The 27,957-nt window shown below is 43.9% G+C and overlaps 1 protein-coding gene across 8 annotated transcripts in view; it reads left to right on the top strand.

Annotated features, from left to right (window-relative positions):
* Positions 1-27,957, top strand: part of HECW2 (HECT, C2 and WW domain containing E3 ubiquitin protein ligase 2) — a 1,520,428-nt gene that overhangs the window by 366,547 nt on the left and 1,125,924 nt on the right. For 5 of the 8 annotated variants that reach the window (XM_069615715.1, XM_069615718.1, XM_069615711.1 and 2 more), the window contains exon 3: positions 24,770-24,826. The exons of the other annotated variants lie outside the window; for them this stretch is intronic. The gene's annotated coding sequence lies outside the window, so the exon portion shown is untranslated. The remainder of the gene's footprint in view (positions 1-24,769; positions 24,827-27,957) is intronic. 8 annotated transcript variants of the gene reach the window in all.

The following is a 27,957-nucleotide window of genomic DNA, read 5'->3' as shown; positions in this document are numbered from 1 at the left end:
GGGCCTGGCCATGACAGAGCTGCAGGAGGGCCTAGACCTTAAGATCGGAGCGGTCCGAGAAGAGGTGAACCTGTTGCGCCAGGACGTGCAAACGATTGCGGAGCGCACTGGGGAACTGGAGAAGGAGTTGGCCCCGACCACGGAGGCGTGCAATGCACACGCTAAGGAGCTTCATGCCCTCGTGCAATGATTGGGCAATTTGGAGGACAGAGCAGAGCAGGCAAAGGGGGGCGCCAGGCGCAACAACATTCGCATAGTGGGTGTCCCAGAGGGAATGGTAGGATCGAACCCCATGGATTACGTTGAAACCATGCTCTTGCAGGAGATCACAGGCGGGGAGCTGACTCAGGGGTTCGCGGTCGAAAGGGCACATAGGGCCCTGACCAGAAGACCGGCCCCAGGAGCCCCCCCGCAGCCGCTGATCGTGAAGATCTTGAACTATCTTGACCGGAAAAAGATTCTCGAATTTTTCCGGAAAGGAAGTACGATAGAAAGGGGGTCAGCGAAAATAACGGCGTATCCGGATTATACGCTGCTTGTACAGCGGAGTCGAATGAACTTCGGAACGGTGAAAAGGAGGCTTAGAGAAGCAGGCCACCGCTACATGTTGCTCTACCCCGCCAGGTTAAAGGTGTTTTATAAGAACAGAACCCTCTTCTTTGAGACCCCGACCGAAGCGATGGAGTGGTTGGATATGCAAGGTCGACCTCAGGAATCGGATGCCCAGACAGAAGCGGCTGGAGATAAGTAGCACATTGCAGAGGCACCCGTGAGGCCATAGTAACGACATTGGGACTGGACTATAGTACGATATTGTGCTTGTGGGGAGGAAGTCATGGTATCTGCCGGCGGGTCCCGCTGAATGCACTTCTCCTAAATAGACGACTGGGAGCTCTTGGGGAGCACCCTCTGCACCCAATAGTAGTACACTTAGTTAGGTCACTGTTAGATTGTTGACACCCCACCGGGGCCTCGTCCTCGGACACGAGACGGGTCCAGACGTGGGTAGGCCTGAGATCCAGGGATGGAGCTGGGCTATTGTTGGGGGTTGGCGGGGAGGGGGGAGGGGGTGAGTTGTGTGCAGTGGTGCGAAGTTGGGGAAGGGGGGAGGGGGAATTGTTTGTGAATAAAAGGGAGAGAGCCAGGGAACAAACTAACATGGGGAGCATTATGGGAAGGGACGGGATGGAGATAGTCCGACCGGATGGCATCGGGTAATCTCAGAATTGTGACCTGGAATGTACGGGGCCTTAACAGCTACCTGAAACGTAACAAAGTGATGTTGTACTTAAAGAGGATGCGCGTAGACATAGCCCTGCTGCAAGAGACCCACCTCACTAGGGAAAGGCTGGAGGTGGTCAGGAGGAAATGGAAGGGCAATGTTGTGGGGGTGGCATACTCAGCGTATGCTAGAAGGGTTATTACTTGGGTGGCGCCTCATGTGCCGTTTCGGATGCTGGATTCTACGGTGGACCCGGAGGGTAGAATGGTGGTGGTAACGGGCCTCCTGGAAAACAGAGTAGTGCACATCATAAATTTGTACACCCCCAATAACGACACAGCGGCTTACTTTAGGACCCTCTATGGTAGAATTGGCCCCCTGGCAGGGGGTACGGTAGTGTGGGGGGGGGACTTTAACTGTACCGTGGATCCCAGAATGGACAGGTCCAAGGACAGGGCAGGGAAAACGGCACCGGCGGCTAAAGCGCTGGGTACCTTACTGAAAGACCTAGGCCTAGAGGATGCGTGGAGAAGGCTGCATCCCACGGATAGGCAGTATTCACACTACGCAGCGCCACATGATTTGCACACAAGGTTAGATTACATGTTTGTAACAGCCGAGATAGTGAGAGACATAGAAGGAGCGGAATACAAGGCCCGAGTACTATCTGACCACTCGCCCTTGGTGGTAGACTGGAGACACCAGCCCCCAAGACCGCGGATCCCTACATGGAGACTCAGGACCGAGGCTCTGCAGGACGAGGGGTTTCGGGAGGGCCTGAGGGATGCCATCGAAGAATACTTTGATATAAATACGGGAAGCGTAGGCTCTTTGGGCACACTGTGGGAAGCGTTTAAGGTGGTGGTGCGCGGGGTAGCCATTTCCCAAGCTAAGGGGCTACAGGAGGGCGTCGAAAGGGAACTCCAGGCGGTGGAAAGGGAGCTAGAGGATCTCACGCGTTGCGAGAGCACCGCTCATGATAACAGAACCAAAGTAAAGAAGCTACAGTTGTCCTGCAGCGCACTCTGGGATAGACTATGCAGACTCAATTACAGGAAATATACGGAGAGGATACACGCAGGGGGCGACAAGCCGGGCAGGCTGCTGGCCTGGCTGTATAAGAGTGAGACCCCCCGCTCGGTGATCAGTGAGATTAAGGATGAGAGAGGTTGCATATGCAACACCCAGAAAGAGGTAAATGAGGAATTCCTTAATTTACAGGCACTTGTATGAGGACACGGGGGAGGATATGTGTCAAGACATACTGGACACATTGGAGGACATAGAGCTGCCCACCTTGGACGATCTAGAACGCGCCGAGTTAGACGCACCTGTCACCTCAGATGAACTGGAGGTAGTGATTCGGAACTTGCCCACTTGCAAGGCGCCTGGTTCGGATGGGCTGCCCAGCGAGTTCTACAAAACATATAAGCAAGAGTTGCTTCAGCCACTGCTTGCCACTTTCAACGAGGCCTATGAGCAGGGGGAACTCCCATTGTCCCTCCGCGAGGCTGTAATCATCCCACTCTTGAAACCAGGCAAGCCAGCCGTGGAGTGCAGGTCTTACAGACCGTTGTCCATGCTTAACCAGGACAGCGAAATACTCACGGCCGTGCTGGCTAATAGACTGAAGAAGGTGATTAAGAAACTGATACACCCAGATCAGACGGGATATGTTCCAGGCAGGAACATCACTGATAACCACAGGAGGCTACACCATGTCATAGACCAAACTGAGGGGGACACGGGCAAGTTGGCTATAATTTCGTTAGACGCAGTCAAGGCCTTCTACTCGGTACGATGGCCCTGGCTGAAAGCGGTCCTGAAGGGGTACGGAATGGGACCTGGATACCTCATATGGGTCCAGTTGTTTTATAGCACCCCGATGGCGAGAGTCAAAACAGGGGCCACAGTCTCAGATTCTTGGCAGCTTTGCAGGGGGACCAGACAGGGATGCCCCTGGTCACCCATGCTATATATACTGGCATTAGAGCCGCTGGCAATATGCCTGCGACAACAATATGGGGAGGTGGGCATAAGCACTGTCAGTGGAGAGCACCTGATATCATTATATGCGGATGATATGCTCCTCTATTTGTGTTATCCAGAAGAAAACCTGCAGTACGTGCTGGAGGTAATTGAAGGGTACGCCATCCTCTCGGGCATATCGGTGAACCCTGGAAAGTCTAGTCTGTTCCCTTTGGGCAGATATAGGAATGTCCCGGTACAGAGGCTGCCGGTCCTGCCAATATCATGGCAGCCCGTGACATTTAGGTATTTGGGAATAAATATTTACCACAAGGTCAAGGCAGAACACAAGCATAATATGGAAAAGGCGATAGAGGGGATCAAGAACAGCATGGTATTCTGGTCTAGATTGCCCCTGACCATGATGGGGAGGACGGCCTTGCTCAAGATGGTGGTCCTGCCTAGGCTCTTGCACTTTTTTGTGAACGTCCCGTTTTTGATACCTAGGAGCCTATTCGGGAATAGGGTTGCTCTGTGGAAGCTCCAGAACCCATTTGACAGGGGGGGGATAGGCCTGCCTAATTTTGAACTCTATTACCTGGCGGGGCAGCTGCAGTACGTGGCCAGGTGGCTTTCAGCTGAAGATTCGGCAGAAGCTAGGCTGCTCCGTGGAGACACAGCCCCATACTTTCTGATTGAAGTGGTGTGGTTGTGCAGAGACAAACTGGTGGGCAAGGGGCGGCTACTGAGGCTGGGCTGGGAGATCTGGCACAGGACATGGAAGATTGGGGGGGACTCAGAGGCGTACTCTCAGCAGGCCCCTTTGGCGGCGCTGTGCGGGAGCGACTCTCAACTACTTGAATCGGTCCGTAGATACTGGGAACAGGTAGGCCTGGCCACCCTCGGGGACATATGGCAGGAAGGAGAGGCAGTGGACTTTCAGAGGTTGCAGGAAGAGACAGGGGTACACGGTGGCCAATATATAACCTACACTAGGCTTGTGAAAAAGACTAGAGAAAGATGGCCTGAGACAGTGCTAGCGGAAGACCCTGACGCCTCCCTGGAAACCATGTATGATGTATCGGAGGGCGGGAACGAAATATCGAGGATATACGAGCTCCTGCGAGTAAGGGCAGGGAAGGAGTTGCTTCAATTGAGACAAGATTGGGAGGAGGAGGTGGGAGGACCCATGACGGACGGGCAATGGGAACGGGCCCAGAGGTACCACAAAAAGGTGTCCCGAAACGCGAGATTCCAACAGCTTCAATTGTACGTTACCCACAGGGCTTATTTAACCCCCGGGAAGATTGCAAAGTTTGGGGGACCAGCTACGCGGCAATGCCCCAGGTGCGGGGAGGTGAATGCGGGACTGTTACACATGTTTTGGGCTTTCCCGGAAGTGCACAGATTTTGGGACGAGGTCAAGACGAAACTGGCTGGTGGGGGGGTGGTGCTGGATGTGGAATCGGCCTGGTCATGCATGCTTGGGCTTTTCCCTAGACCCCGGCATTCAAAACACATAAGCAAGATGAAGGACCTGGCTTGTGTTTTGGCCAAGCGCAGGATTGCCATGGGCTGGAAGGCGGCCCACAGACCTAGGGTGGAGCTATGGTGGACGGACCTCTTGAGGTGGGCGGAAGCTGAATCTGTAGTCTGGTTCGAAGCGGTCACCAGGGGGGGCGAGGAGGAAATAGGGCCCTTGCTGGCCTGGCGGCAATTGGTGGCCTCTATAGCAAACCCTCACCAGGGTAACAACGGAACAGAGGACCCGGATGATGACTGCCTAAGTACTGTGCTACCCAATGATGCTCCCGTAAATGACATGTGAGAACCGGCTCTAGTTTAAAGGGGGGCGGGGGGAGTTGGGGAGTTCTAATGAAAATGTGCTGGACTATGATGCTTTCTATGTTTTGAAACAGTTGTAGTGTGTTTTTTGATTTCAAAATAAAATAAAAATATTTTTTTTAAAAAACATTCCCAGACCTGCACGTTTAACACTTACACATAAACAAAAACAGTGTCTTTATAACTTCATAAACAAAATGAGCACCTTTCCTTATTGAGTACACTTGGGATTTTTGTACTTGCTTACTGAGTTGAAAGTATTCTTACAAACATTGTTCTAAATTCAGTGCTAAAAATATTAAGTATAAAAGCCCATCATATCATTATTGAACAATAAAGATGTACCTTTCTTAACCAGCCATAATTGTTCGGTATAATCATAGGGCCATAGAGAAACATCCTACAGAAATTAGTGAAGAAAACCTCTACTTTTCTGGACCTCTTTTTTTTCAGTGTTTTTTTAATTAAACAAATTGTTTATAATTAAATTGTAAGTATGTGTATTTACATACATAGACAATACACTAGGTGTATTAACATATGATCACCCACTAGTGTAAATTAAAGTATTTTACAAGTAAGTATAACAGAATATTTAGTTTCTATTTTGTTAACAGTCCATAGGCAAGACACTGTTTACATTTGCATCTTATGTAATAATACTTTACTTTCGTCTTCAGTGAGCTTTTAGAGTGCCATGAACATAAACCCTCTCTGTACTTCTACAGTTTTACCTCAGGCCTACCTGTAGGATGAGACTCAATAACACATGAAAAGTCTCAATGAAAAACAATAATATGAAAAAATGATCACCTATATCGTAAACGTAACTTTAAAAATAATGTGAACAAATTAGTTAAAAACATATTAGTATGGATTTCAGCACGTTTTCAGGAGATAGCTGATAACTGATAATTTACAGAGATCTAACCCTGTAAAGGAAGCCATGACACCTAGCTTGAATTGTGTCATACGTTTATCAAACTATTAAAAAGTCACCAGGAATTTGTTTACATATTTTTGCAGTTCCAACCATGCTGCTCATAAGTACAACGAAATTGCTGAGTACTTTGCAAAGACATTTATATTCATAGCATATACAAACATAAATGTACCAATAACTTCCAAAAATTATTGGCTTAGATATGTACACTTTTTGAAGTGTTTAGGTTCAAAATGCATATATACTTTACCTACATTTTTTAGCTGCTTTACAAGATAACTTGACGTGGTTTATAGAGATGCTGTATTTGTCATCAGCTATCTCCTAGACATGCATCACCTTTAGATGGATTTGTACAGATTGGCCATACCTCGCATCTGGATAGATTTGTGAAGATCAGCCATGCGCCACATTTAGACGGACTAGCCATACGTCACATTGGATGGAATTGTGAAGATTGGTCATGCGTCCCATTTAGATGGATTTGTGAGGATTGGCCATGCGTCACATCTGGATAGAATTGTGAAGATTATCCATTATTAATGTCTGGTGGGTTGTGATAGATGTTTGTTACTACGCCTTTGTCTGTTTTTCTCAATTGTACATCTAGGAAATTTAGATAAGGATCACCAATCTCTGTAGCGAATTTAATGCATGGGTCTCATTTAGAGCCTGACCATATACCAAAAATATCATCGATATACATTTTCCAAATGATTACATTCTTAGACCACTCTATATTGTTCAGTATATGCTTGTTCTCAAAGTAATACATGAACATATTTGCATATGCTGGTGCCATGGCCGAACCCATGGCTGTCCCACAGATGTGTGCATAGTACTTGGTGTCCAGTGATATAAAGTAGTTCAATGATAAAGTGACGATTAGCCCTGATGACAGCATCAGGGCTAATTGTCAGTTTATCATTGAACTACTTTGTCATCCTACACAATAAATATTTCAGATTCAACACCAAGTACCATGCACACATCTGTGGGACAGCCATGGGTCCAGCCAGGGCACCAGCGTATGCGAATATATTCATGTATTACTTTGAGAACAAGCATATACTGAACAATTTGCATTGTTACTGATGAATACTTTATTTATTATCGGCTCTTATGTTGTAAGCAGAAGTGTGAGGGCTCGGAAATTTCTGAAATATATGAATATACAGTCTTTTGAACATCGATTAGACATTGCTCTGCTAGCAAAACTGATGACTCTTGTCAATGTTTTTTGCCTGAGTTTTTTAAATAAATTCTGACATCAGATTGTAATTATGTATATTATCATTTCTCTATATACACAAGAAATGTTAATCTGATGTTTACAATAGTTTTCTCTGTATCACATATTGGTTGATATTATATTGTAAGGTTTAGCATGATTAGATGTCTAATTACACCATATATAGGCCTTCTATATGTACACATTTGACCAATTGCTCACTGTGACAGCCATTTTACATATTTGTGACACACCTCAACCCTCTAGTGAATTATAAATTGGGTCAGAAATGCATATTTTTGAACTAATTATCTTGTGTTATATTTTATAAGTCATTCAATTATGTTATGTATATATGTATATTCTCTAATTTCTAAAATTTGAATGCACATTAATGTTTACCTTTCCAGTGTGCAAGCGCATCTATTGGTCCTAATTGAAGTTTTCCATTTTTGGCATCATGGACATATATATTTTTTGTATATGTATGCACGTATCATCATTCATCTTGTTTACATATTATAATTTTTTTACTAGACCCCCCATTCTCTCTAGTAGTCACTTTTCATATCACGCCTTAAAGTTCCATTCATTCTTGAATAATCCTTATTACTGAAGCTGCCACATCGCCCTCTTAGGCCATGTCTTTCTGTCATAGTTAGCTTCTTTGCTAAATGATGACGTGACACGTCCATTCACTCAACTTTCATTCATATACACACCTCATTTTATTTTCAGAACTTATTTATATTTCCAATACTCCAATATGCCTTTTTGCCGTTAGACACAAGCTTCTGTGAAATGTAACGCCCAGTTCGCTTTGCGATATCTGGACGTTTCAGAAGACCGTCTTTAGTTGTCATTATTGCCACATTAACCTGTATGAATATGGACAGGATAGTCCTCCTTCTATTATCCTCTCCGGCTCCATGGCAACACCATAAATACAACACCATTTGTTCTTTACAGACTGGGACACACATCATTTCGATTTGATTTCCCCTGTTTAGGTAGTTCCGCAGCATCTTACTTCACTAAGCATTTAAATCCTTGATTCTCATGTTGTGACTACACCAATTTCAGATCTTAATATGTATTTATTTAGCTACTCAGTCTGTGTTGTATCACAATATCCAACATGACGGTGACCATGGCTTCCAAGTTTTCGCTGCACACCTCCGTGACACAAGGTCCTTAGGGGTAGGCCCTATTTGACAGGGTTGTGTCATAGCTTTATGATCTCACATCTTTTTGATCCTGACAAGCGCCTTCCCATATTTTTTGCAGTTGATACTCACACAAACTCCACTCCAAACTTGCCATCCCCATTTAGGAACATTTTTATTCTTGAAGAAGAGGTAATTTTTCTTCCTTTTTTTAACCTTTTTTATTTGATGTATGTTCCATTGATATATGCCCATTGTGTCTTGAATATTTTGCACCACAATTATTAATTTGGCATATGAATTATTTTTATCTTGGTCTTTCAACGAGACGTTACTTTTTTGTGCATTTCTCTTCAGTTTTATTTCGTTTACTAAGATATAATACTTATACAAATGTATATTATATTGCATTATAGATACACTGAATTGCACCTGATGAAGGGACATTGGATCCCGAAACGGGTTATGCAGACAGTACTGAATATAAAGAGTCTTTACCATATACTGGACTAATTTATTTATATATTTGTTTATTACATTTATATAGCGTGCAGGCAGCCCAGGGGCATTGTGGTGCTGTTACTTGTAAGGAGACTTAGTTACACTGGGTACAGGTTGTGCCTTGGGTTACAGTAAGGCAGGGACCTGTGATCGGCTATAGGTGGTATCATACAACATAATACATCATACATGTTATTTATGACAACTTGGACATATGGTGTTGGTTAGGTGAACAGGGTAGTTTTCATGGCTTTACGAAAAGCAGTCAGTGAAGGTTCAGATTGCAGGGAGGTGGGAAGGGTGTTCCAGTGTAAGGCAGCAAGGTAAGGGAAGCTGGAGGCCCCTGCTCTGGCTCTTTTTACCCTAGGTACTGAAAGCATGTTTGCATAGGGTGACCTATTGGGTCTTGTGGAGGAGACCGGGTGGATTCTCTGGGATAGGTACATTGGGGCTGCGAGGTGGACGCATTTGTGGGTGATGCTTAGCGCTTTGAATATGATCCTTTCCTTTATGGGGAGCCAATGGGACGCTTTTCTGGCAGCGGTGATGTGCTCTCTCTTTGCAATGCCTTGTGCAGTACATAGGGCACTGTTCTGGATTACTTGCAGCTTCTCAAGGTTTTTGTTGGAGGTCCCTAGGAAAAGAACATTACAGTAATCTAGCCGCGAACCAGTTATGGCTCTGGCTATGTTGGTGCATGTGTCTTTTGACAGAAAAGGCCTGATTGCATTGAGGAGTTTTGCATGGTAAGCAGCAGAGGAGGCGATGGTGTTTACTTGTCTGGTCATGGATAAGTTGGAGTCTAGATAGACGCCTAGTGTTTTTACCGTGTCTAGTACTGGGATTCTGATTGAGTCAATGGTAAAGTGACTAAACTGTGCGTTAAGTTTCTTGAGGGTGTCAGGGGAGCCTACGAGTAAGAGCTCAGTTTTGTCAGAGTTAAGGCAGAGGCCGTTGATAGCCATCCACATTTGGATTGTGTTACATATGTTGTTGAGAGTTGCGCAGTCAGTGTCATAGTCGCCTGTCAGTGTGAGAAGGATCTGAGTGTCGTCGGCGTAGTTGGTGTAAGAGATGCCCATGGCGTCAAGGATGAGGAAGAGGGGGCGGGTGAAGATGTTATAGAGGGTGGGGGAGAGGCAGGAGCCTTGGGGCACCCCACATAGCATGATGTAATGTAGACTGAATCATTCTTTGTTACTTTACCTTTGGAATTAATAATTTAAACATGTAAAATTGGAATCTAATTAAATTTAGAGCATTTCTAATTATATTGGATGATTTATTCAGCACAAGGGTCTGCAGGGGACAGGAGTATCTGATCTTCATGCATCCTCGTTTCTGTTTTTCTGGAAATGAGTGCCAATCTTCAGGGTGTGAACCAATGAATAGCAAACAGTGTAATTGCCCATTCTCCTATATTAATAGGAAAACGTCTTCTTTAATTGTTCCGAATCTTGGGGCATTGGAATACATCTGTGAACAGCGATATCCTGACATCAAAATAGGTATTAGTCGCTCACCAAATAATAAGTGGGGAAAAGTGCAAAGAAATGGAGCTTCTAAATCCTTTCTCACAGACTGATTGGTGTCCCTCTTGCTCGGTGCATCTGGTACAGCTCTATTGCATCGCCCATGACCTCATAAGAGTTTAGTGGATGAATGGTGTAGTGCACATACAAGCTGGTAGCGCCTGCACCAGTAACGTGCTGAAACTGACCCTACTTTGTTGAATCTACTTCACCAACACAGAAGTCCTCTTCAATCGAAGCCTAGCACAGTAATCATTCTGACATGTCAATGCTGCAGTGCTGTCTTCACCTTCCAAAGGTATATACTTTTGTATCTCTTATCGAATAACTATTCACTAAGAAGTCTCAATCTTCTTGGGAGGATAGCTCAGGGGCAACGTGCTTGCCTTGGAAGCAAGACGACATGGAGCACCACAGGTTTAATCCCCTGGTCCGTGCTTAGAAGCCTCTGGGTATTAAGTGTGTTATAAATAACCTGTATCATATCATATCAATCTGTTGGCTTACACTCAGATCATTAATATTCTCCTCATTACTATTGGTGTTTTCCTCCCGTTTAAGCATAATAGTTTTATTCTGAACATTGCCAGCAGATCTACACATTACAAGCAAGCCATAATATTTGAAAGCCTTTTCAAACAATGTCTTCACAAGTGACTTTACCTGTTACATAAAGAAATATGTTTCTCCTCCCAATCCACATCATTGATAAGTGTTTTTCTTCAAACAGGGAAGTAAGTGGGCACCACTAGTTTAGAAATTTGTATATATCCAGGTAGATGTAGAGGTAAAAAATGTATAATAGTAGATATTTAAATGGTGCTGGCTGTGACAAGTCTGGAGACACCCGGACTTCAACATACACCAACAGCTAAAGACCAAGTAAGAATACAAGGTCACACAACCGCTCTCAATAAAGGCAGAGTGAAATGGAAATCCTAGTGAAAATCGCGGCGAGAAAGTTGCGTACGTTAACGCATCTGGAGCACAGAAAAGCTCCTGTGTGTAGCCGCCGTGCTGCTTAGATTCCACTGAGCTGTGTTTAGGCGGTTGCCTGGACGACCGCTCGTGTTATAGTACACGTGACTCACGAGCGCCATTAAGTGGCCGGTGCTCACGGATCACGCTGCATTACAGGTGTGCGCCTGCAACATTACACAAATTAACCAATTTAGAGGCATGCTAGGGTGAAATGCATCCTAAAAATCAAATTTAGCTAGAACCTAAAATGTGGAGATTTTCATAGAAATAGAAAAAACACTCAAGTATGATGAACATGGGTGATGAAATAAACAGACAAGTGTGAATGTATCTAAAATATTGGAAGTAAAGCAGAAAACAAAACAAAATACAAAATGCAAGTTACAAGTTTTAGCGGGATGCACTATGTTGAAAATTAGTGCATAGGAAAGGCTTGTACAAATATGTGCAGTCATGAAAAGTAAAGAAAGGTCAACAGACAGAATTCATTAGGCATATCCTCGTCCAAAGTGGTGTTGCCCACAGGAGGCAGCACCTTGTGTCCCAGACCAAGGTCCGGGAGGTTGGACGAGGAGAATACAAAGATCACAAGCAATCCTAGTGATGCATGATGTCTTAAACGTTTTAAACATATTGGACAGTATTGGTATGAGCACAACAGGAACAACAACAGACAGCACAATAAGCGTGCAGAAATGGATTCAAATATAACAATGGTAATTTATCTCTTCGTTCAAACCATGGGGGACCAAACTACAGAGTTTATCGATCCAGAATGTTTCTCTACGATTAGGACGTAGGCCCAAGTCCTCATGGGGATTGTTTCTGGTTAGAACCTCTAACACCAGGAATTTGATCTGTGACAAATTGTGGTTATTCGTGGCCCAATGTCGTGCCACAGCAGAGTTTGGATTGGAAGTTCGGATGCAGGATCGGTGTTCGTTCCATCGGATCTTTGCAGCTCTGGTGGATTGGCCCACGTAATATTTTCCACATGGGCATTTAATGCCGTAAATGATGTTGGTGCTGTCACAGGTACCAAATGTTTTTAGAAAAATCTTTTTGCCTGTTCGTGGGTGAAAGATAACGTTTCCTTTGATTACCGAGTTGCAGTTAATGCAATGGAGGCAGGGGAATGTACCCATGCGCTGTGTGGATATTTTGGTTGGAGGTAATCTAGTCTGGACAAGTTCATCCCTAAGATTCCTGCTCCTCTGGAAGGCAAATTCTGGTGGTTTCCTAAATAGATCCTGGACTCTTGTGTCGTTCTTAAAAATGTTCCAATGTTTCTTGATTGTGTTCTTAATTTTGTTACTTTGAATTGAAAATTTCGACACATACACCGGTGATTTCAATTCTCTAACCGGTTTCTTTGAAGCAGAGAGTAGGGTGTCCCGATCGAGGCTATTGATTCTATTAGCAGCAAGATCCAGTTCCTCTTGGCGGTAGCCTCTCTGAAGAAATTTCTCTTTCATTACCAGTTGTTGTGCAATGCAGTCTTCAGGGTCAATAACAATCCTTTTTACTCGTAGTAGTTGGCTGAATGGTAGATTCCTGAGAAGGCTGGGTTGATGGAAACTCAGCCTGTGGAGAAGATTATTACGATCGGTTGGTTTCCGGAATAATGTAGTCTTGTAGGTCATATCTTTCACTGTGATTTGCACATCAAGAAATGTAATTTTCTCTCGTGATGATTCTCTGGTAAACTGTATCCGTGGGTCAATGCTATTGATGTATTCATGGAACTCATCGAATCGTTGCTCATTGCCTGTCCATACACCGAAGATATCGTCGATATAACGGGTCCACATGTGGATGTCCTTCCTCCATTCTTGTTTGGTCAGTATGTGATCCATCTCATATTTAAACATGAAACAGTTGGCGTAAGAAGGTGCCATGGTGGCACCCATAGAAGTGCCTGAGGTTTGTAAATAAAACTTATTGCAGTATTGAAAATAGGAATTTTCAGAGATGAATTGCAACAAAGCTAGGATAAATTCTTTTTGTGCGTGTACATCCGGTGATTGAAGTACCAGCCATTCAACGGCTTCAATGCCGAGGTCGTGTGGAATGGAGGTGTACAAACTTTTGACGTCTATGGTGAACATCAATTGGTTCTCTTGTGGGTTGATGGAATTCAGTCTTTGCAGAAAATGGGTAGTGTCTCTGGTGTAGGTCGAGGTTTTCTGTATCAGTGTTGAAGGAAAAAATCAACGTAAATTCCTAAGGGTTGGTTGAGACTGTCCATCCCTGCAACTATGGGTCTGCCAGGGGGTTTTCTGAGATCTTTGTGGATTTTTGGAAGTGTGTAGAAGTTGGGAACTCGTGGGTGGTTGTTGAGGAGAAACTTGCGTGTATGTTCATTAATCCATTCCAGTTCCAATGCTTTATCAAGCAAGATAGCCAAGTTGTTTCTGATAGAGACAGTGGGATCATGATCTAATCTGGCGTATGTAGTATCATCCTGAATTTGCCTATAACATTTGGCATCATAATCCACAGTATTGAGAATCACAAGGGCACCCCCCCTTGTCAGCTGGTCGAATTGTGATTCGTGTATCGCTGTACAAATCTTTAATCAATCTCATTTCATGCGGTTTAAGGTTTTTGTATGGTGGAGTTCTGTAGTTGATCCGTTCAAGATCGCGGGTAACAAGCTTCTGAAAAATCTCTATAGAGGGTACATTGATGGGTGGTACAAATCCGCTTTTAGCCCTAAATTCCTGAAAGTCTGACATTTGGTCTGGTTTGTCAATGATTTCAAGTTCTTCGAAAAATATTTTCAATTTCAGCTTTCTTACAAATTTATATAGTTCGATCTTGCTATTGAATAATGTAGTCCCATAGGTCGGTACAAAGCTGAGACCTTTTTGGAGTGTTTCTTCTTATGGTTTCCTTAGGATCCTGTCCGAGATGTTAATGACTAAATTTTCCTCTGTTGTAGCCGTGTCTGTGGTTTTGGTCTTTGGTTTCCTCCTCCCTCTGCGGGTTCTTTTGGGCGGGCGCCTAAAAAAGCCGAGGTGGGGGGTGTTTGTACTGATGGACTAGTTGTGCGTTCCGGGATGGTAGTTGTTTGTTCTGCAGGAGTGTCCAAGTCCCTTGGTGCTTCAGAGTCTGAGCTAGAGGTGTTATCTAATGGATGTTTATGGAACCTTTTAGGTGCTACTGGTCCATACCTTTCCATCCACGTGTAGACATACCTTTCCATCCACTTAATGGCGCTCATGAGTCACGTGTACTATAACACGAGCGGTCATCCAGGCAACCGCCTAAACACAGCTCAGTGGAATCTAAGCACGGCGGCTACACACAGGAGCTTTTCTGTGCTCCAGATGCGTTAAGGTACGCGACTTTCTCGCCGCGATTTTCACTAGCATTTCCATTTCACTCTGCCTTTATCACAGATCCTGTCAGACACGCTGACATTCTGAACCCGACCTTTGTTTCCAAACAGATTTCACACTGTAACACGTACGTGTTAACATTACGGCTGCCTGCTGCATGCCGCACCGCTGCACCCTACTGTGGGCAGCTTTAACGCTTGTCAGCTCCCATACAAATCTTCCAAGGTAAGACCAGTTTTTGTTCTGATTCTCATTTTGTATTTGGTTACCATTAATCCACTTACTATGTTACATTTTTGTTTTTCTCTATTTTATGAACATGTGTGGACTTGCTACTGATCGGTATGTTTTCATTATTTATATCACTGTTTGTATTGTGTGTATTATAATCGGGATATTATTTTTTCAATGTTTAATTACATAGACTTGCCCTGATGAAGGAAAAATGTTCTGAAATGCATTGGCTTTAGTCTGAAATACATATGGGTTGCGGCAAATGCTCCCTCACTAAGGAAATATTAGTGACAGCTTTATTCTTCCGATAAAATACTATATGAAAATCAACTGACACCCTCATCTTTATTATTTACCAACCTTGAAGTACTCCTGTGATACCTTGATAAGAACTATATTTTTGAATGTCTTGACTGAATGCCCGGATCTGGGCCCTTTTTGAGAGCGGTTGTGTGACCTTGTATTCTTACTTGGTCTTTAGCTGTTGGTAAGTGTTTCTCTTCGCCACATAACACAAACACAATTTTCACAATTGAAACACTTGTGTATAGGCACGTTATAAATGCCATATCATATCATTGTTATATTTCGTTTTAAACATATTTTCGGATACACTGTATTTATTATAACAACATTTCAAGAAGTAGTAAACACTATTGAAAAGCATGCACAGTGTCTTACGCTAATGAACTACTGATTTGAACTTCACAGTCTACCTATAGAGCAATGTCAGATTATAAATATCGATGTATCATTTTAGAGGAAATCACGACTTGTACAAAGCATATTCAAGTTTTGTTAACACATCATTAGACCCCCTTATGTCCAACTTAAAAATCCTAAACTCCTTATTTTACACACAGAATTGGAAACAACTCAAATTCTTCATATTTCCTGGGTGGCGCACACAGACAAATCTGCTCCAAAACTTATCCTCTACAATACCTTGACATTGCAAATACATTTTAAAAATAGTTTGAAAGATTTAATTTGAGCACAAAACTGCATTTACAAATAATGGTAAAATAAATAAAGCGTAGACCTTTGCGTGCAACCAAATACAATTTTTCTTTAAAAAAAATGATTGTCAATTTATGCACCCTACATAACATCTATGAAAATGTTTTATAACCTTGGAGGCGCAAGCTTCCATTTTTATACTTTGTTTATCTGATGATCCTTTAGAATACACCGGCATGTGTTAGGTTTAGGCTTGAGGGTGGTTTTGCTTTCACTGGGTATGGCGATTGATGTTGTAAGGGTGGTATTTAGTTCTTAGAGAAGTGACTTGCAGTCCTGTTTCATCTGAGTTAGATAAGCTCATCTGAGGGGAATTTTGGTGAGGTCTTTCATGAGGGCCTCAACTGGGAAGTTCTTAAATGATCTGAAGGCTTGTTTGCTTGGTTTCAGATAGGTTTGTTTGATTGGTGTGGTCTGACTAATTTCAAGGGTTTTTTTTAGATGGTCTGGCCAGTCAGGCCGGAATTGGAGAGCTGTGTTGGGGGGTGGTGATGATGATGAGGTCAAGGATATTACTTTTCCTGTGAGTTGGGTCTTTTGTGTGCTATGTGAAGTTCAGAGTTTCGAGAAGGCAGTGATGATCTTCCTGCATTAATGTGGTTGCTGAGTTGAGATGTTGAACTTGGCTCTCTGTAGATGAGGTGAATAGTGACTGTGTCCATTGGGGAGAGCGGGAAATGGCAGCAAAGGTTTTCAAAAGAGCCAATGGTGGTATCTTCCAGTTAGCTGCATGGCCATGATGCCTTGTGAATGACGAGAGGCCTCCGCTGATCTTGGTCGGGCAATCTCGTAGAATTCTATAGCCGTTGGAGATGAGGACATCCAGGATGTGGAAATCATCCAAATCTCTGTAATGAAGATGGTGTCCAAGTCATGTGTGGTAATGAGGTCAGTGATGTCTAGTTGATTGCTGAGCAGACATTTGCAAGCATCAGTTTTCGTGTAGTGGCAGATGATGGTGTGCAGATGGGGCCAATGGTGACGTGGGTAATGTTGCTGCATTGCAATGTCCAAGTTGTTGCTTGGTCGGAGATGAGTGGTTATGGTAGGAATGGGCTGTTGAGAGAGGGATCTTACTCAATGCTAGAGGAGCAGGGGTTCTGGTCCTGGGTCATTCCAGTCTGAAAAGGTCCAAACAGGAATTGCCCTTTTCTTTGTCAGCCCTTCACTTCAGAAGCCCATGCGAGAGACACCCTTGATCTAAGACGTAGGAATGGAAAGGAAGGGGCAGGTTTAAGGAGGTGGCTGGGCTTAGGTCACATGAGCAAGATCCACCTGCACCTGCTCACCAACTGCAAAGGAAAAGAGGCTGCAGGGCTGCCTAAGTAGGAAAAAGGGCGGCAAAACAGTAAGGCACCAAAAGATTACCAGTGATTGACAGGTGGTTGGGGCTTAGGTCATGTACTTATTTATTGGATATTTGTAAGGTACCTATACAACAAATCGTGTTTCAAGGCACCACAAGACAAACAAGGGAGGAACAAGAGAGAAAGATAATAATGGTTCTACTAGGCCTTGTGACATTAGGATCGTGCAAGTGCAGTAACAAGAAGTGCGATTCATTGATGTTCACACGTGAACATCGAGCGATTGTCCCAAACCCCAGGACCTTGCAACTGGCTCAGAAATGTCAAGGCTTCATTAGACACCTCGCAAAGGCGCCAAATTCTGCAGGAGCCAAATGCTCTTCCAATCAAAACAACCCATATTGAATACACCTGCTGGCTGCACTCACTCCCCTGAGGCACACTTTAATTTGTAAAGTGCTTGCACTTTAACAGGCAATCCCATATGGTTAATCCTGCAAATCCCTGCATCGCATAACAGGATTCCAAACCCCCTTTTAAGTAATTTTAAAACATAACGCCTACAATTTGTTTTTAGAATGCTCCATGACAAAAAGAAAAATTCATAAATTCACTTTAAACATGTATGACCCACTGAATAAAATATAACTTTGCTGTCAATTCATAATATTCGATCTTGATTTTACTTATTTCTTCGAAGCACTCATTAAAGATTGTGATTCAACCTCACAAAGTAGTACAAACATGAACACAAATCTCAGCCATGGTGACAGCTAAAACTTTCTTAAACGCTCCCCACATCCTCCCCAACGTCCAACCTACATTTGCCCCCTCATATCATCTATTCATATTTGGGTTTTTTAACTTAGCAGTGTCTTATTAATAGCACTGGGAAGCTCAATTGCATAACTATAAAAATGAAAACCCTCCATCCAGCAATGCATCATGGGGTATATATATATATATTTAAAGAGAGAGAGATAGAGAGAGAGAGAGAGAGAGAGATATGTTCTAGCCAGCGGAATCCACACCCTCTGCTTAATTAAAGACAACTACTGGATGCATTTTCTCCGAACCTAGCTAGGAAATCATTCCCACGTTTTTTTGCATCTGCCAAAATATATTTGGCAATCCATCCAGGGGGTTGGACTGTGGGCATTAGAGCTTAAGCCGTGCATGTTTTTCTTATGGGAAAGCTAGTGCAAAAAGTTAAAAACACCTTTTTTTCCCCTTACACTTTTTGAACCATTGGATAGATTTGCAAGAGACTTTCCATTTTTTTGCTCGGGGGCTGATGACATTTTTTGGAATATTCATGCTGATTTGTCCAATGGGTCAAAAGTTATTTGCCGGAACATTTTGAGAAAGTAAATGGATGAAAGGTTTCACCTTAACTATAGTGCGATGACTCTCGCCCAGCGACGTCATTTGGGGGTCGCCAGAGGACGCAACTGCGACCTCTGAGGTCTCCCTTGCGACCTCTGTGGTCTCCCTTGCGACCTCTGAAAAATGTGTCAAAATTTTTTTTTTCTTTGTAAAGCAAGCTCCTGGGCTCTGGCCAGCACCATGTGGCTCTTTACTTCTGCAGTGGCTGGCTTTCTTGTTCAGGGCCCTTAAAAAAAAAGAAGTAAAATAAGATCAGGAGTGCCACAAGTCTAACACTTTCAGCACTGACCCTAAATAAGAAAGTATAGGAATACCAAATACTGTGTCTTTCTGGAATTCTATACAATAATTGCTAGACTCATTAAAGGTTTATTTCAGGCACACTTCAGGGGGTGAGTCACTGATTTAGTCTGTTTTTAAATGCCTTAACTCAGCCTTTTATCCTTCTGAGGTCGATAAATGAGTACCAACACAGCTTGTGTGATATTGGGTGTATATTTTTTCTATATAAAGCGCTTAAGCGTAAGTGCTATATAATAACACATCATTATTATTTGGGCATGGACGTTTTATTGCATTCACAGTAATTTGGTAATATGGGCCTATACACACAGATCTTAACGATACATATGGCGTTCCATTCTTGTATGAAATTTATATCACATTATAGTGATATTGTAACCATATTTTTCGTAGTGTACAATGCTATGTGATGCCACTTCCCGTTTTGTGAAAGGTTGTGTTCCATCAATTCCCACGAGATCACTTCGGGGTGGGGTCAAATGACATCACTTCCTGTGATGTCATTGGGGGGTCAAGGGTCATGTGATGTCACTTCCGCTGCCCGTGGCATTTTGGTGAAATGACGTCCCTGCTCTCACCCTGCAATATACATAAAATAAAACCAACATTTACACTAAACATAACATATAATCAAACCAACATTAAATCGAGCATTGCTGAAACCTTAACTTATCCTCTTTTCTGGATTGTTGTGAATATGTGATGTGCTGATATATTAATGGTATTTTGTGTTCGGTGTGCATACTGATGTTTGTGTGCTTGGGATGTTAATGTTACTTGTGCACTGAATATGTTAAAAAGATGATATGTGTTTGTGAGCTAGGGATGTTTGTACATAAATTGTGAGTTTATCTCGGCATTATTAGGGGCATGTTTTGGATAATTTCATAGAGGTTTGCAAGTTTTGAGGATATGTTATATAAGATGTATATTCTGTTTATATATTTCCATGTGCATTTAAGTTTGTTTAAGAATGTATTGAATAATTGTTATGCATGTTGTTTTGTTGTCGGTGTGTGCTGTTAAGATGCACTTATCTACTGATGTTCCTTTTTTCAGTTGGCATTTGTAAGGGTGAGTTAAGGTTCCAGCAAATATTGGTTTTATTTCATGTTTTGTGTAGTGTTAGTGTTAGTTTTAAATATAATAACAGGTTAAACCTTCACCTTGGCAATACTAACATTTGTAGACTTCAACATTTTATAGATGGAAACCTTCATGTTTTGTTAAAAAATCCTTTACTGCTTTCTTCTTTTTTTAAGGGACCATTGTCTAAATTGTGAATTATGTTGTCAAATTAGCTTGGCGTCCCAAGGTTATAATTATGTGTGTATTATGCTTCTTTTTTTTCTGTATTCTTTTATTGGTGTGCGCAGATTATTTTGAGAATCTTGGAATGTGCGTTCTTCATGCATTGTTTTGTTAGTGTGTGTATCATAATTTGCTAATGGTCTGAATATATGTGATTCACGCAACACGTTGTGCATGGTGTATGACCTTCAGTGATGTATTGATATAGTACTTGTTAACATTGTAACCATTGAAGACGGTTGGTTGATGGTTAATATTTGGAAATAATCTTGTTTTCGGAGGTGAGTGAGGTCGGCTGTGAGACTGGAGGGTTATTCTGCCTCTAAGCCTCAAAAGATGGGAGACCCCAGGCAGAGTTGGGTTACTCCTAGGTGTGTGGAAGGCTGACATGAGGGGTGACTGTGACAGATGCGTTGGAGGGGCGGAAGGAATGGTGTGGGCCAGGGGATGTACTCAAGTGGTTCAGGCAGTGTGATTGGTGGTTGGGGTGGTAGTTATGCTAGGAGAATTGGGTATCACCGGGCAAGTTGCCTGCACTGAAGCCTCCAAGGTGTAAGTGGGTGCAAAGCTCACCAGGTTGTCATTAGTGGGTGGGGGGTTGGCAGAAGGGTGGTTCGTAAGGTTATCAGTTTATCCTTGGTAGCTTCTTTAGGGGTAAGGCAAGTGGGACAACAGTTTGTGTATTCAATCTCCATGCCGGTGTGTGAGAAGCAGTGGTCTGTAGTGGCAACCAGCTGGTCTAGACATGCAAGAAGGTACGTATCAGACAGGTTGACCACCTTTCTACAGCGATCAGGCAAGCATATGGTCCCAGCAGTTACTGATGGTGCTGAGAAACGCAGAGGGCAGTTACTGGCAGCAGTATTGGGAGTTAAGAGGTAGGAGTTGAGGTTTACACCCGGGTCAGCATTATGGACGCTTGGGTATACGAGTAGGAGTTTCACAATATTTGAGGGTCTAAACATATCACTTCTAATAGTGCCGCAGTACAAATACTTACTGAGGAGGTGACTGGTACAATAATGCATGTGGGCACCCAAACATCAATACAAGTGGTTGTAGGATTGCCAAAATTAGTTAGGTTTTTCCACGTGTGCAAACATTTTACAGTGCCTATAGCTATAACATTTGAATATACAGGCAGGCAATGGTTTGCATGAGCAAGCCTATTGTCTCAGAGCCAGTGGGGCACAAGACTATGTCAGCATTTACATCATTTTGGCAAGTAGGCAAGTATGAATCAGTGCATTTGTGTTCAGCAGTTGCAGATGCGCATGTAGGTGAACAGACTCCGGCTGCATCAGGACACAATATGTTGGCTGGCGGGTAATTGACATTGGCGGTGTCAATGATCATTCTTATAGGCGGGGTACAGTTCCTGGTTGAACGGTCACTATACAGGGAGCTATCTGGGCTCAGGCTCTCTGTGACGTTGGAGTGTGCCAGTGCAGCATGCGCAGAATGCAGTCCTGAATAGCGGGCAAGATAGTTATGGTGGGCACTAAAGTCATTGATAGTGCATGTGGTATGGTGTTATCCCATTGTCCTGAAGGCAGAGACAGACGGGATGGGAAGAAGTTGGAGGCTGATGGTGATGGTGTTGGCTGAGAGAGGTTATTGAGAGAACGGGTGACCTGTGTGCCACCGCAAGGCAGGGGTGCCTGCATTCCCAGACATGCTCATTCCTATGGGTAGGCAGTGGCTTGTGGATCTGGTGGAGATGCCCACATAATGGTCAGCAATGCAGGCTTGCAGATCGGCTGCTGGAAGGTCCTCCGGGTCCAGACAGGCCCAGACAGGGGTCTGCATGGCTCTTAGTGGAGGTCCATTATTAGGGGCCGGCTTTGCCTGCCAGCTCCTCGCACCTGGGGTAAAGCTCTGGACACCAGTCAATATGGAGGCATCAGAGGCGGGACAATGATGTTGCAGGGCCCAGGCCTCCTCGAGGCACTCCTGGTGGCCATCTTTAATCGGAGCTTCTGCTCCGTGAGTAAATGGGGTGCAGTGGCAGTATCCCTGTTTGCATTTAAAGTTGCATCTGTCTTTAGTTCTTTGTAGTCTCGATTATTTCATGCGCTCAGATACCATGTTTGGTTGTGAGCGCTAAAGAAATACGCCAAATAAAAATCCAGTTGTTAGCACTTCAAAAATGTGTGGCAGATTAGGCACAGTCAAGACTACTGTGTTTTTCTCACATGTTTTTCAGAAGTGTCAGATGGCAAACGCAACAGATACAGATAAAAGACTATTATTTAACACTGACTTTTTCCAATAGTGGGCAGGTTACACACGGGTGAACTATTAGAGTACAGCTGAAAGGTAACAACATGTCATAGACTGTGAATTTGGTGTCCCTACACAATATAGGTGTATGTAGTGCCCGTGAACACACTACAGAAGCTGCCCTATATCATTCAAGATAGAAATGTAGCCATGGCAACAATAGAGCTTGCATAAATAAGGGGCCCATCAAGTTGAAGTGTATGCCTGTCAACAAAACATTTACATAGACACCTTAAAATGATGGGAAATGGATGTAGGGTGTCTGTGTGCCTGGTTCGTGTCCCGTTACATGTAATTGGTTTACAAGCAGGCATGTGTTTATTGCTCCTGGATCTCCCCTAATAACCAGGTTGGAAAAGCAGCATCTTCTAATTTTGAGTTTTGTTGACCCTGAGAGTACAGATAACTATCATTTTGAATTATTTATTTATTTATTTGTGCAAAGTTTTGTAGAGTGCCACACACCCAACGGCCTCAGAGCGCCAATTGGTACATAATTATGAAAAATAGGGGTTTAGTACACATATTGACATTTATTCAGTGAACCTTAGATTTATTCTTATTTTTAAAAAATATGTTTTTACACTAGACTCCTTGCACCTTATCTTGTTGGATCTTGTTGGACTTGAAAGAACATCCTCTGAAGTAGGTCCTACCTCAGGACTGAAACATGCAGGCCAGATATTGCTTTCTCTACAAATGAAGTACAATTATAAGAGGGCAATAAATATGGTTGTGCAGGATGCATAACTATAATGGGCATAACGCTGAATGTATATTAACTGGGATTTTAACTTTTGGGTTCACATTTTAGATTAATTTATTAGGAATGCACTGTTGGGCTAGGTTTAAACTTCACTGCTGGTAATAGACCAGGGTCTAGCATGTTGTGTAATACTGTTCTGAATAAAAAGTATTCTGTAATGCATTGGTTTATAATGAAATCATAACTGGTCATTTATAACGCGCTTAAAACCCAGAGGTTTCTAAGTGCTGACCCGAGGTTATGTTGCTGCGCATCGTCTAGCTTCCAAGGCGAGCGTGTTGCCCTTGAGCTATAGCCCCGAGACTAGAAATGAATACATTATAATACATTGTTCAGAGAACCTTCGCCTTAATAGCATGCAGGGCTCTTAAAGTTCATAACCTCTGTATATAGAGTGTGTCGCTTAGAGGCTAGTGTAGTCCAACATTCCTTCATGCAAGGGTTTAACTCAAATTCAACAAACACTCAAACCTGATTCAAGCGGAATTATCCACAGTTTGTCATTGGCTAAACGAAAAACATTATTGACGGACCCGCCTTCACTGGCCACCTGATTGGAACACATTCTCCTACTATTTGTGTCCTGCACACTTTTGATGTTGGACTGCAAGGAGACTGTTGCACTCATACAAACAATATCTCATCCACCTCATGGTCAGAGTTAATGCAAGGCCAGCTCAATCGCTCTTTTGGACGGCGGGTGCCAACATGTGCCTAAATTATCACAGTCACTCATTTTTCATGCAACTCCATGTGTGCAACACAGCAGTCCCAGTTCACAAATCCAGCTGAAAAAGGGGTGTTTAAAGCAAAGCGATGCGCCCAGCTGCTCCAGTGTGTAAGTCCCTATTTCACCAAGGATGCTTACCTGCAGGAGGAGGGACTTCCCCCGTGTTAGGCCTCTTCAGTAGAGCATATCCCATGCCCACGTATGCCCGGCACAGGGGTTTGGTCTGCCATTCATCTGGCCTAGGCATAAGGCCACCTTGCTTCTACCCATAAGGAGACGTGGCAAAGGTTATTCATCTCTGACATATTGTCACAGTCCTTTCCATATTCTGCACGGATGCCATTGCATTCCCATGGGCAGAACATGCCGCTCAGGGCCATACAGGCTGGTCTCAGTTCTATAACTAGGGGGCCATTCCCCAGATCTCCAACTCTGGCATTGACAGACTCCACCTTCACTCGCAGGGTGGTCCTTCTTGCCTGTGCATTGGAACGTTAGGACTGAATGACATTATCACCAGTGAAGGATTCCAATTTAAGTGCATCTCCCAATAATCTCCTGAAATGCCGCACATACATTTAAGGGCAGCCATTGTGTTTGCATCCCAGCAAATGTAATGTATTACCAAAATGATGCATGTCTATATAAGCATCGCCTTTCTTGCACCTTAAGTTTCTTTGGAACTTTTCCACACAGGTTGAAACACATGACTGTTACCGCTGCCTAAGTACCGAGATCAGAAGAGGCCCATTGGTAAGTGTCTATAGCAGTGTCACTGATTTTGAAATAGTCATTTGCTTCTCAGTGCTGTTTCAATCTTTGTAAAGTGACTTCTGTTTGATCTTCACCATATCTATGATGTCTAGAGATGTAACTGTATGTCTGTGTCTATGTTTGGGGATAACTCAATTTCTGGTTTGGGACTGAAACTTAGCATCACACTGCGTGCGGTGCCATATTATGCTTTTATAGGGGGTCTCCCTTTTGGTTTAGTCCTGTCACAGCACTGGATCAAAAGACAATGCAAAGCGAAGGTCTAGGTTCAAGAGTCTTTATTAGACAGCAAACCTTTGCTGAGGAATTAGGGTGTACTTTAGTATTATTGTGGGAACATCAAAGAACATAAGCAAATCAGGCTTTATATTTCCAATGGGCCATAGTGCCTCAGTACTTCCCTCTCATCCTTTGTCTCCACCACCTGGTGGTCAAACCTTTGCTCACAATATTTTAAGTTTTCCGGCTGTCGTTCTCCTCTTGGTGTGGATCCGGGACAGCTATCTCTTGTGCTCTGGGTATTCTGAACGTGGTGCAGGCATCAAACTCTTTAAGATCTTGGCAAAGGTTTTGGTGGGTCCTGAGGTTGTCAGGTGTAACCCTGTTGTTGCTGGTCATAGACCCTGTCACAGTCTCTCCAATGGCGTGTATCCCAACAACCCAAGAAGCATATTACTCATCGTCTTGGGTACCTCCTTCTCATCTATTTTCTCATCATTGTATCTTATCTCCTCCTCTTCTCATCCCCCAGATGTCTCTCTCCTCCTTTGCTCCCTGATACCTCCCCACACTCGGCTTTTCTCCTTCCCCCTTGGTTATCCTTCTCTGAAATTCTCTTCCACTCTCCTGGTTTTCACCAGCCGCACCCCCCTCCTCCTTATGTCTCTTTAAAGCTCTTGTCACTACCTCCTTCATGTTAGTTCTTCTTCCTGCCTTCTCCTTATACCTCCTTTAACCTTCCTCCACCTCCTTCTCCTCAGTTCTTTTCTCTGCCTCCTATTTGTAGCTCCTTTTGCCCTCCTACATCTCTTACTCCTCATTTAGTTTCTCTTCCTCCTCTTTATCTCTCCTTTCACACTTCTTCGCCTCATTCATCTTAGTTGGTCTTCTGGCTTCCCCTTTATAGCTCTCTTCATCCCCCTTCATGTCCTTTCCTTTAGTATCTGGGCTGCAATCTAACAATCTAAACAATCTAACAGTCCAACAATCTAAACCACCAAAAACCAGGTGGAAATGGCTGCCCGGCCAGTACAAAGGAGTACAATGGCAACCCCTTCCACATTGCATCATGGATGCAACATGTGGCCATCTCATCACCTATGTGCAAATAGTAATACTTAAAGTAGTGGCAGATGTGCTGAAGTCAGAGGGAGTGCAGCAGGCAGCAGGGAACAGTCCAGCCAGCATATTCTGCTCCTTCCTATTCCACACATTATAAAATGTCCTTCCTCGATATCCATTCCCGGGATATCCCCACCTCTCCCAGGATATCTCGCTCACCTCCCAATTCACCTGATGGATTGGAGCGGGGAAGTGTGGCCAACGCTGCTGTGTGCTAAGCATCTCCTGAATCTGAATGCTGCAGGAAGGGAGGGCTGGAAGGAGGTGGAGGGAGGATAAGTGGTAGATCTGTCCCTTCCTCAGAAGGCAGAATGGAGAGGGGCTGCGTCTCCTGGTCCAAAAGCCTGGTCAGGACGACATAAGACGGGACTATCTTCTGGCAAAGGGTGTGAGTGAAGGCTCAAGGACATAACTGGGCACGTGCCATGGACAGTCAAGACCCAAATTCCTGCAATGCTGTAACCCAAGGAAGGCCCGAACATTTGCAAAGTCATACTGCAATGATGACCCAGCTCACTGCATCACTCGCCCTCCTTCCCCTCCCCATAGGGCATTGTCAAAGGAAGACCTAACTCCCTACAACCAAGAAGGACACAAATCCCTTGAGGGTGATAAGCCAAGAAATCCCCAATCTCCTGTCTGTCATAAGCCAAGGAAGCCGCCACACCTTGCAGCTCACTATCCCAGGGAAGCCATGCCTCCTTGCAGCTTCACAATTCCTTGATGCCACCACTCGGGATAGCCCCTTGTCTTTGAAATAAACCTTTCTATGGCTTAATCCGTGCTTGAAAGCTCACTAGATGCCATGTGAGGCATACCATTCGCCCTGCAGTATTCCACCTATTGCAAAGCTTTTATTGATGACAACCTCTAGCATACAAATATGGCATATACTACCCAATCATGCTTCCAACCATTACATATTGCCCCCATTGGCATGCCCAATCTGGTATTCTGCACCACTGACATGGCTACCATGACATACTGTCCCTTATGATATGACACTGTCTGGCATACTACACTATCTATACGTTTGCCGGTCCAGAATTAAAGTGCCAGTAATAGCCTTTACCAGCACTATTCTGGACTGGCATGGGGTATCCTCATATACCTCTAAGTAAAAACTGGTATATATATCAGGCACCCACTGGCAAAAAACAGACAGTCTTACTGGCACCGGGGGCACCAGTGCTAGTAATACTTGCATTCGCCCCATGGAGTTCTATGGACTCCATGGAATGTGGAATTACTTACCGTTGCCGGCACCTATAATCTGCCGGTAATACCAGCAGACCAGGTGCCAGTAACGGTAATACTGTTTGCTGGTATTACCACCAGGTACCGGCAAACATGTAATGGGGCCCGTAGTGCCTGTCTCATGGCATGGCGTGCACACTGACATACTGCCCCATGGAATGGCACCAATGTCAACTACTCTCCCAACAGAGTCACCCTTACAATGGCTCTTAGCATTGTCTCAATTGCCCCCTTGTACACCAACACTGTGGCGCTACCTCCTTTGGTTAAGTTCCCGCCTCAATGGCATACCCTGGTCTGGCACTTTGCAGCTGCTGGTTCCCACTTACTGATGTCTTTATTTAGCTGTTTCTGGGGTTCTACTCTTTAAGACCCTGTGGAGCTCGGGGGCTGGATGTGCTGAGACAATGTTGGGAGGTGTCAGGATGTCTCTTAAGCTCAGGCCCTTCAGACCTTGTTCCTGGGAGGAAGAAATACAACCTGTGAGAGACAGGAAGATCGTGATGGGTAGG

This window comes from Ambystoma mexicanum, chromosome 9, assembly GCF_040938575.1.
Source record: "Ambystoma mexicanum isolate Mex_15411 chromosome 9, UKY_AmexF1_1, whole genome shotgun sequence".
Lineage (NCBI taxonomy): Eukaryota > Metazoa > Chordata > Amphibia > Caudata > Ambystomatidae > Ambystoma > Ambystoma mexicanum.
The sequence above is the reverse complement of the archived record's forward strand: the minus strand, read 5'-3'. Positions and strand labels throughout refer to the sequence as shown.